Consider the following 12,201-nt stretch of genomic DNA (forward strand, 5'->3'; position numbering starts at 1 on the left):
GCAATCCCACATGAGTTCATCTTCATAGATGAGGCTGGTTTCAACCTAGCAAAGACCAGAAGAAGGGGAAGAAACGTCATTGGCCACAGAGCCATTATAGATGTTACTGGCCAACGTGGTGGGAATATCACAATGTGCACTGCCATCTCCAATATGCATGGTGTCCTCCACTATCATGCCAACCTTGGACCATACAACACAGGCCATATTCTAACATTTCTGGACAGACTCCATAACATTCTCATTCCACCAGAGCATATGAATGATGCAGACCAAGCAAGAACCCGGTATGTTGTAGTATGGGACAACGTGAGCTTTCATCATGCAGTCCCAGTCCAAAATTGGTTTGCTGACCACCCACTGTTTCTCGTGCAATACCTCCCACCATTCTCACCATTTCTGAACCCCATAGAGGAGTTCTTTTCGGCATGGCAGTGGAAGGTATACGACCGGCAACCCTATGTGCGCATGCCTCTTGTGCAGGCTATGGAAGAGGCATGTGAAGAAATTGATGTGGGTGCAAATCAGGGATGGGTAAGGCACTCAAGGCACTTCTTCCCTCGATGTCTGGCAAGGGAAGATATTGCCTGTGATGTGGATGAGGCATTGTGGCCAGACCCAGCTGAGAGGCAAGATGCTGCCTAATTATTTTTCTTGACTCTTTTTTTTTCTATATATTTCTTCTGCACATTTTCTTTTTCAGTTTACTGTTTTTTCTGAGAATATTTTTGTTCGCTCCAATGTAAATATAACTGCTGTGCATATGTTGCACTGATTTGATTGGTGAAAAAAATAAATAAATGCATGTGTGTGTATCTGCAAATGTTTCTGTGCATGTGAACACTCTAATTTTCTACAATTTGGACTATTTTAGTATTGTGGCAGAGCATACTAAAGATGAAAGTGCTTTTCATTTTGCCCAACAGTGTGTAGTTGGTTAGACAAAAATCTGGTGATATGACTGACATGTGTGCCATTTAGTGCAGTAGTTTGATTATGATCATTCTATATGTAGTTTTGGTTGCAGTGTTTCATTTTGCAGGATATGTGAGGTGTTTTGCTCTTTGGGTGAGGTGTTTTGTGAATTGTGCTAAATGATTTGCAACAATGTTGTCAAAATTGTGCTTTAGCAATTGTAAAAAAACTGTAATGTCTTATTGCACAACAGTATGTGACTTAAAGATGCATTTAATGTCAATTTCAGTTTTAATCATTATTTTCAGGTCATGTAAAATAAAACTTTTGTTATATTTGCATATAACATTTAGCTTTAGAAAAAGAAAAGAACAAAACTAACAAGCAAGCACAGGAACATTTGGACAGGAACTGTTATAGCAAATTGCAACAGGATCAGCTTAGAAGTCCAAATGACCTAAACAGCAGTCCTTTGAGATGTACGAGGTGCATCAAGATACCCAATGGAGAACAAGGAAATATGATGAACTTGTGAGACCACAGTGTTTATATCACCCAACTAAGGATGCAATATTTAAAAGTACTATATGATAGTTGCCATACCAACTCACAGATGTAGCAGCCTGGGTTCAAATTCTGTTTCCATTTGATAACCAGTGTATATTCTCCCCATGTCTGCATAAGTGCTTCCTCCCACATCCACAAAGACAAGTGGATTGGGTTAGCTGGCAATTTCAAATCAATCCCTCTGTGTGTGTGTGTGTGTGCGTGTGTGTGTGTGTGTGTGTGTGCGCGTGTGTGTATGCATGTGTGTGTGTGTGTGAGTGAGCCCTATGGTGGTCTGTGGTGGCATGTCCAGGGCTGTTTCTTGCTTTGGGCCATGTGCTTCAGGATAGGTTCCTGAACTGAATTAAGCAGGTTTGAAAGTGCTATGTTTTCATGCCAAATATGAATCATGCTCTAAATTCAATAAAAAGTCAGAAGAAATTAAGATTGTTAAATAAAAAAAACTAATTCTGAAGTTCTGAGCCCTGGGGCTCATTTTGCACAAACAACTTATATGCAACTGTTGACATAATGAGCTTACAAATCAGATAGTTTTCTTAAAAGATATTGTACATTCTGCAGGCATCATGATCCCACTGATTTCTCTGCTGAAGTCGATGATGGCTTGGGAGCCCTGAAAAATGGACTAATTGGCTTGCAAATGCTAATTTAGCCTAGATAAAAAGCCCAAAAGTGGAAAAAAGACATTTAATATGACATCAGCTTTCCTGGCACCTTGCCACAGCAGCAGAGAAAACAGAAGGGAAGAAACCCCAGGGGGTAGAAAAGGAGCCTTTGGGGATCAATCGATGTCTCCTGAATCTAACATACTGAACATGCAGGACTGACAAGGAAATGTGGGTTTGCTCCAAGCTGGAGGCATTACACTTGACAAAGACGCTTCTCTTCAAGTGTTGACCACTTCACATTTTCTATGAGTTGTAGTTTTACAGAAAATCTGAAGCTAAGAATTGATATGTTTGCTTTGGTCAGCATTTAGGATTCCAACATCTGTAACGAATGTAAGTGTTATCACATATGATATGATTAAATGCAAATATTAGGCTTGAGTCTGGTTATATTACTATTCTTTTACAAAACTGGGGATCAAGTTATAACTTTTTTCTTCTTCATTTTAAGATTATCAATGAAGAGTCATTTCATTTCCTCCCTGGGATGATGCTTGATTTAAAGATTTTATCTTTAAAATTGTGGAGAAATATGAATTTGTGCTGTTTTAAATCGCTTATTTCAACCACACGGTGCAAAACTTCAAAACACTAAGACTAAATGAACTTATGCAACTTGAGAGAAATAAAGAATTATTGATTTCCTTTGCACACAGCAGCCAAGCTTACTGGCACAATGAGACGTCAACTCGGCTGGCATCTCAAAAACTGGCTGACAGTTGATTTATTGCCTGTTTTTTCTCTCACTTGGGTACAGAGCTCTGATGGAAATGTCTAGATTGCTGCTTTTTTAGCATGTTTTCCAAGAACAAATGACTCCAAATGCAGCAGTGAAGGCAAACTATAAGTTGTATGAAAGTACTGGCAGCTGTGTAGAAGTGTGTAAAAACCCTTTCTCTGACAGCAGCGGTAGGAAACAGCCTTCTCCCCACTTTCATGATGGAGCATGGCATGAAGGAGACTGAAATGGGCCATTTTTAAAAATTTCACCCATAGCTGTAAATCTATTTTCTGAAACATTTTACCAAGGCCTGCTTAGAATTTGTAGCTTCTTTGCATTGAATTAATTTAATATTTGTGTATTCCCAGCAGATTTGTGTGTGTGCATGAGAATGCGTGTATGGATAAAAGCGGCAGTTAAGCTCCAGTGAGCTCCTTCTGTAAACTCGGGGCGCCGGGATGAAAAGTACTGAATAGTAGTACCTTAGGCCATTTATGCAGAGAGTGTGAAATGACTGAAGATGGCTCTTTGACAAGACATGTCATTCAATAAATTGTAATTTTGAACACTGTTGGCTGGTAATGCCAAACACTTTTCATATGAGAATTCAAAGGGGTTGCGGGAGGATGGCATGCACTAGAAATGACCTACTGTAGACTTTTGGTACATTCAGGGTGCTGAAGATGGTAATTCTTCAGGAATACACTGCTGCACATACTGTGGTAATTCATTTATAGTATGTACTGAACCGCATTAAAAACAACTCCATGTCAGTATTTATATCCTGCTAAGAGAATAGAAATCATGTCAGATAGGTTTCCTTAAATCCTTTCCATTAATGTGATCTCTGTCGCCATGGAAACAGCCAATGTTTGAGACTGCTAACATAACCTAACCATGGCATACACTAGATACCTCAGTTTAGGATTTGATAATGTGTCTTTCATATATTTACCCAGCATTCAATCAATCTTTTATTAAGCGGTAAATGGTAACTAATACTGTATTTGGTTTATTAACATAAAGAGACACATAACAATCCATTATAAATATATGGGATCCTCAAAAGGGCAATATACTTAAAAGGGCAAACACAAGATACAGTATAGGTTAAAATTAAGGGTTACAATAATCAAAAAGGAAATTCACTGTGCAGTAGGAAATTAAGATCTAGGAAACTCCAAGGCCAACGTTTCAGAGAGTGAGTAGCTTCCATTCACTCATTTTGATTCGATGTCAATCAAATCACAGCTGTAGTGAGATACAAGGATTGGACCCTGAGGTACAGGACCACCAGGTTAGTGCGCACCCTAGTGCAGCTATACTCACTTCCTTAGAAGGCTGGCGTCTTTCAACATCTGCAATAAGATGCTGCAGATGTTCTATCAGACAGTGGTGGCAAGTGCCCTCTTCTACGTGGTGGTGTGCTGCGGAGGCAGCATAAAGAAGAAGGACACCTCACGCCTGGACAAACTGGTGAGGAAGGCAGGCTCTATTGTAGGCATGGAGTTGGACAGTTTGACATCAGTGGCAGAGCGATGGGCGCTGAGCAGGCTCCTGTTAATCATGGAGAATCCACTGCATCCACTGAACAGTGTCATCTCCAGACAGAGGAGCAGCTTCAGTGACAGACTGCTGTCACCGCCTTGCTCCACTGACAGACTGAGGAGATCATTCCTCCCACACACTATGCGACTCTTCAGTTCAACCCGGGGGGAGTAAATGCTAACATTATTCAAAGTTATTGTCTGTTTTTACATGCATTTTTATTACTCTTTAATTTAATATTGTTAATCATTCATCAATATGATGCTGCTGGAGTATGTGAATTTCCCCTTGGGATTAATAAAGTATCTATCTATCTATCTATCTATCTATCTATCTATCTATCTATCTATCTATCTATCTATCTATCTATCTATCTATCTATCTATCTATCTATCTCATGGTCCCAGAGGGCCGTAGTGGCCTCATGTTTTCATTTCAAACAACTTCTTAATTAGAACCCATTTGTTTTGGGGCTTCATTCTAGTTCACTCTCTTGTTACAATTCCGATGCCTTAATTGCCTATGTTAGGGTTTAAGCAGCTGCATTTAGGTTTTAATTTTTGCTGGTTGTCTTAACCAGCCACGGGTAATAATGGAATACAAATAACAAAGAGACCACCAGTGATCCAGCTAACTTGGTCCATGTGCATCATGAAGTGCTGATGTTAGTAAAATGTTTAGAAATACAAGAGGGAGAAAAGGGTTGGATCATAAAGTGCAAATCTGTTCTGGTCCACAAAAACATATGGACAATGTTCTTAGAAAAGGAAACAGTAAAATGTATTTTAAAATTTGTCTTGGCCAAATGGAAGCACTAACAAGCAATACAGTTAAATACCAAGTCACTTTATGAGCAAGGACTGTCTTCTAATTTGGAAACTGGTAGGAATGAAACCTGCTGTCAGGAGTGCAAGTGAAGATCCCTGCACGTATGAGTAGCTTTCAAAGGCTAGGTATTTAAAGCCATTTTTTTACTGCCTGCCTCTTCAGTGGGCCATTTCAGCCCATATATTTTCCCTATTCTCGTAATACAACAACAACATTTATTTCTATAGCACGTTTTCATACAAATAATGCAGCTCAAAGTGCTTTACATGATGAAGAGAAAAAAGACAAAATAAATAAGTAGTAAAATAAGGGAACACTAATTAACATAGAATAAAAGTAAGATCCGATGCCAGGGAGGACAGAAAAAACAAAAAAACTCAAGATGGCTGGAAAAAAAAATAAAATCTGCAGGGGTCCAAGGCCACGAGACCACCCAGCCCCCTCTAGGCATTCTACCTAATAATTATCATAGGACCTAAGTACTTCCTTTGGATGGTAGGGACCCCAAGTGTGAAATGGGTTTTGCACTCTATTGAATCCTGGTAAAACACAGAAGGCTTTCTGACAGGCCAACCTCACTTTCTTTCTAGCAAAAAACTGTTCAAAGGATTTATTTCTAGATCACCTTTCAAAATTATTAGGCCACTTGGTTTATTTGGTGTTGGATTGTTCTAGTACTAAAAAGGAATTGTATACAGTAACAAAGGGCAGAGGTATGTTTTCATAGAAGACTGTGTGATTTTCCATACTGTAGTGTGTTAGGCTGGCAACATCACTTCAAGAGATGTCCACCGAATCAACAGACTGACTAAGAAGGTAGGCTCAATTATGGGATGCACTCTTGACCCACTATAGGCTGCAGTGAAGGAGAGACTGAAGACAAAACTAAGGACCACTATGAATAATGCTGCACATCCCCTCTCTGACTACTATCATTAACTAATTCAGCCAATGAATTATTCAGCAGAAGTGTGTCAAGGAAATAATATTGGAGCCCCTTTATACCAATGGCAATAAGCCTTTATAATGCCTCGCTGAGACTGCTCTTTTATCTTCTGCCAAATCACTAGTATTCATTTTTTGTAATTTATGTGTGTATTTGAGGAAGAGTTGTTGTAATAGTTTAGTTATATTCTTTGTGATTCTATAAAAACTAAATTTCTTAATTTTGTCAAATAAAGTACTATCTATACACATTGGTCACTTTATTAGGCACACCTTGCTAGTACCAGGTTGGATCTTCTTTTGCCTTCAGAATTGCCATAATTCTTTGTGGCATAGATTCAACAAGGTGCTGGGAACATTCCTCAGGGATTTCGGTCCATATTGACATGCAGATTTGTCAATTGCACATCGATGATACAAATCTCCTGTTACATCACATCCAAAAGAGCTCTGTTAGATTGAGATCTGGTGACTGTGGAGGTCATTTGAGTACAGTGAACTCATTGTCATGTTCAACCAGTTTGAGATGATCTGAGCTTTGTGAAATTGTGCGTTATCCTGCTGGAAGTAGCCATTAGAAGTTGAGTACACTGCAGTCACAAAGGGATGGCCATGGTCAGCAACAATACTCAGGAAGGCTGTGGCCATTAAACAATGCTCAACTGGTATTAAGGGGCCCAAAGCGTGCCAAGAAAATATCTCCCCACACCATTACACCACCACCAAAAGCATGAACCATTGATGCAATGCAGACTGGATCTATGCTTTCATGTTGTTAATGCCAAATTCTGATCCTACCATGTGAATGTCGTAAAATTAATCAAGACTCTTCAGACTAGGCAACGTTTTCCAGTCTTCTAATGTCTAATTTTGGTGAGCCCATTCAAATTGTAGCCTCACTTGCCATGACACCCAGTGTGGTCCTCTGCTTCTGTAGCCCATCTGCTTCAAGATTCGACATGTTGTGTTATGACATGCTCTTCTGCATACATTGGTTGTAACAAGAGGTTATTTGAGTTACTGTTGCCTTTCTATCAGCTCGAACCAGTCTGGCCATTCTCCTCTGCCCTCTGGCATCAATAAAGCATTTCCACCCAGACAACTGCTCCTCACTGGATATTTTCTCTTTTTTGGACCATTCTCTGTAAGATGGTTGTGCATGGAAATCTAGTAGATCAGCAGTTTCTGAAATACTCAGACCAGCCCGTCTGGTACCAACAACCATGCCACATTCAAAGTCACTTAAATCACCTTTCGTCCCCCTTCTGATGCTCAGTTTGAACCAGCAGGTCGTCTTGATAATGTCTACAGGCCTAAATGCATTGAGTTACTGCAATTGGATTGGCTGATTAGATATCTGCATCAACAAGCAGTTGCACCTAATAAAATGGCCAATAAGTGAATTTACCTGTTTATCTCTCTATACATACTGCAGTCTCTTTTATTTTTGAAAATTATTATATTTTGTTGTATATTATTGATAAATAGCATGATTGATTGAACGCGATTTTTGACTAAAACACTTTTTAACATTAGAGATGCACTGTATTTCAATTTTATATATCTGTACTACTTTGATATTTAAAGCTGCCATATATGCAACAAAGTAACAAAGAATATGTGCAAGCAACACATAATCCAAAAAGGGATTTTTTTCATGTATTTGATGGAGTAGGTTTCCTTCATAAGATGAGTAAATATCTATCAATTACTATACCACCCAGAAGAATGAAATCTGCTTCAGAATGCTCTTTACGAATGGCTGCTTTGGGTAATGGGTGTTTTCTTTGCCCTAGAAATGAAATATAATATCATTAAACAGAGATATGCACAAACAAGTGCTAGCAGATCCATCTTCACATTTCTAATAGATACACTTCACATTTTTAATGTATCTGGACATTCTCAACCAAATTCTTCATAATTTTAAACATGCAAAACTTCTCTTATTTATTCTGAACTTTATGGTTTTACCAAAGGAACATTTTAAAATGACCAGGGTTCAGAATATGAATGAAAAAAGTCCAAATATAGAACAAGGATGACAAAGTTCCAACAAACTGAATTTGCATAGGTGAACCGCCGGAAAAAAGAGAACTCTGATAGAATTTTTATTTGTTTAACTCTGTCAAGAAAAGCTTACACATGATTCATTATTATTTTTAGTTCTCACTCATGCTTACTTTCAGCTCAGAGCTCATGGGTACACCCTGCCCTTGTAATACTGCCAGCTGCTTTTCTCCTTGTCTGCTGACTCAGAGCAAGTGACTTCTGCAGGACTGCGACTGGTCTATGTTGAGTTAATGTGGCATGGCAAGCCAATGCAAATTCTTGCTTAAAAAAGTATACAGTTCAGCATGCTTCTCCATGGGCTATTACTGCAGGTTTCAATAAAACTGAGTGCGTCCCATGCAAAGATCATTGAGTTTTGATTAAGTTTGCTTTAATTTTCTGTTCGAGTTCAAAATATTGGAACAGACCAACTTTGGGAAACCATGAACATTTCTTTCCAGTTTTCTTCAGCTTCTTTGCTACTCTACAGTGGTGAAAATAAACATTTACCCATCATTTTATAGAAATATGCACTGCTGGCTAGTTCTCTTGTAGGGTTTTGCCATTACATGGCCTTTATACTGGCCACGCTTGGTAACCTCCAGAGAAACAGCTGCTAAACTGGCCATGATGATGATGATGATGATCGCAGTCTGGGTAAAATACAATTCATATCTAAAAATCTCAAAAATATTTTTGACAATTAATTATACTTTAGGAAAAGCGAAACAGGAAGAGAGCTGAACACTCAGCTACTCCATAAAGAACTATAAAAAAGCATGATCTTCTTTGGAAAGAGATCACCATTTTAACAGCACTTACTGATATCTAAAACAATTCTAATTATCTCACTTTTGTACACACATGACTGAAAACAATGGTAATCCATTTAGTTGCTTGCAATGTTCCTGTACTAACCCTAAAATCAACTGTCACAATGCTAAACTTCTTGGTATAGAGCTAGAGGTACTCCCATGCTCTTAATAATAATAATAATAATAATAATAAATTTTATTTATATAGCACCTTTCCCATACTCAAGGCGCAAACACCAAATTTTCTAACTGATAATATGTTCTCTGTTTATGGTGCCACCCTTTGTAGTTTCCCTGCACATATAATTGATATTTTTAACAGATTTCCACTTTTTTGACATCTCTTAACACAATTTGCCCACTTTCAGAATGCCTGTCTCTGTGTGCATTGCTGTGTATCAAAATTTAAATGTATAGATACAATAACTCAAAACACTTTAATATAAAAATTACTGTTTGAATAAAACTAGACATAGTTAGCTAGTCACATATCAATAAGGGGCAAAATCTTTCAAGGAGATTTAGCTCAACTGAAACAATAATTCTGAGTTTTTCATACACATTGTACCTCAATGGTAGCACAACTATGGAACGAGAATATATTTTTCAACATGATTCTTCCATTTCACTCCACAAAATAACATCTTGGCATGCAATATCTGACCACCAAAATTAAAGGTTTTTGCTGGCAAAATCATATTCCGAGTACATATTTTCTGAATGCCTCATTTCATAATAGATGAGGCAGCTATTGGTACAAACCATTTTATTTGTTGCTCAGCAGTCAAAACCACAATCCTAGACACCATACAGAGCCAGTAGATGTTTTATTGACATGTATGCTGTTAAAAGGTAAAATAAATTGAAGAAGAAGTTTTCATGGGGCTCATGAGTGGGTCGGTTATAAACAGTATGAGATCTGTCAAGGTTATGGTTGTGATCTTTAGTGACTGAGGAGCCCTTCCTCAAACCACAGACCCTGGAGCAGCAGGGATAAAATTTTATTTAAGGAACACTCCAGCAGATCTGTATTTCTTGCCTTTCTTTCTACTAACATCCTTTTTTTTGAGCTCCATCAGAGAACCTGTTTGGCCACAAGTGAATGGATATTCCGTGGCTAATGTCTTCTACTAAGGGGATGCTGAGCTTGTCTTCTGTAATGCAGGCCATGGATGGGAAATATTGACAGCACCCAGCCAGGTGACAAAACAACATATTTTATCTAATTGTAAGAGCCTTCTGCTAACTTCAAATACCTGTAATATTAAAAGTGCATAGCTCTAAAACACATTAAGGAGGGCATAACAGGAAAGAAAAGTAAGATGATGGCATTCACTTACACTGCAGGTCCTCCTAAGTAATTCTAAATATAAACTATGTTCTTTAATCATATACTGTACATTATTTATATATTCAATGAACAGGGCTGTATTAAGTCTTAATGTTGATATTAAATGCATTCATTGACTACCAAATGAATATTTTAAAAATATCTGACTAATTTAAATGCACTTTTGAAAAGCTTAATTGCTCTAAATATATTGTTAATGTTAGATGCCATTAATTTATAATGCAAAACTCAAAATTTGAATAACTAAACCAAGGTTAGAACACTGAGAATATTACATTGTGGCCTCTGTGTAATTATACTGCAATTTTAGACCACAATGTTTTTCTTAGAAGTTAATAGTTCTCTATGGCTTAAAGTTACTAATACTCTCAACTTCAGAGATTTATGTTAGGAATGCTTTGGCAATGATTACATTAATCATTTATAAAGATATAAATTACATATAATGTATCTATCAATCTCCAAAAGCCAAACCTGGAAGCTGGAGTGCACAATCAGACATGCATTCATAGATTCAATCATACTCTGCCAATGTAACTATCAGCTAAAATTAGGTAAAAGAAAATCCATACTTAAAACAGAAAGCTGGAAACATAAAATTTGGTTTGCTGAGCCATGTTGTGTCTTCTTACTAAATCTTCTTACTAGTCCAAGCTAGACTCAACCTTCATGTCACTGGATTTGAGTTTGTAGATTCTCAATTATTTCTTTGATTTGTTTTGGCATAGATTGCTTCTAATTTTTTGAAGGATTGCTAAAGGTTTTCTCATGTAGAACAATAAAACAATGAGTATGCCTGTGAATGAGTTTTAGACAGAAAAGTTGGTGCCAGAGAATTTAAGTGATGTAATTTTGGTGTTACTGTGAGGTCAGGTCTGGTGGGGTTTGGGAGCATGCACTGGTACAGCGAGTTGCAGCACCCACCACATGACGAAACAGCTTGGGATCCTGGTTGGCAACACCCAGGCAGACACGTGGTCCAGTCCCAAATAACCATCTATCTGCCGCAGCCAGGTGTTATGTGGGCATCCTTTTGGCAGGGACGTTCTTAGGCATACGTGAACTATGCATCCATGGAGAGCCCCGACCGTGACTTACAATTTTTTTTTTTTTGTTGTCGGGCTGTTGGCCTGGGGCCCCTGTCATGCCCCTGGCACTGCAGTCATCTGTGCCAGTCCCTCATGTCGTGTGTCACGATACCCTCTCTCATCATTAATTTTATTGTTCTTTTCCAGACGTTTTATTAGAACACCTTCCTGAGCTCCAGGGCCTGCATATCCGGGGCCTGCACATCTCTGAACCACGTAGGGCCCCAAACTGCTAAGAACGGCCCTGCCTTTGGCCTGGTCCAGCCACTTCGGTCCTCAAAAATCAGGAACCTGTAAACCGGATCACCTTTGGGGAATTGTGCGACATAGCTGTACTGCCGTAACTGATGCTCCCTCACAATGTAGGTAATGTGTCTCATTCGGGACTCCATGAGCAACCACTCATTCAACACAAAGTCAAACCAGCGGTGTCCAAGGATTATCCGGAGAGACACAGTACCAAAGGAGTCCAGTCTTCATCTCAGGTCACATGATAGCATCCATGTCTCACAACCATATAGCAAGACAGCAAGCACCAGGACTCTAAAGACTTGGACCATCGTCCTTTTGAAAGGATATCAGGAGCACCACACACCCCTTTCCAGTGACCTCGTGACACCCCAAGCTCTCCCAATCCATCTACTGACTTCATAGGAAAAGTCATCAGAGATATAAAAGTCGCTGCTGAGGTAAGTAGACTTCT

Source organism: Polypterus senegalus, chromosome 7 (genome assembly GCF_016835505.1).
Source record: "Polypterus senegalus isolate Bchr_013 chromosome 7, ASM1683550v1, whole genome shotgun sequence".
Taxonomy (NCBI): domain Eukaryota; kingdom Metazoa; phylum Chordata; class Cladistia; order Polypteriformes; family Polypteridae; genus Polypterus; species Polypterus senegalus.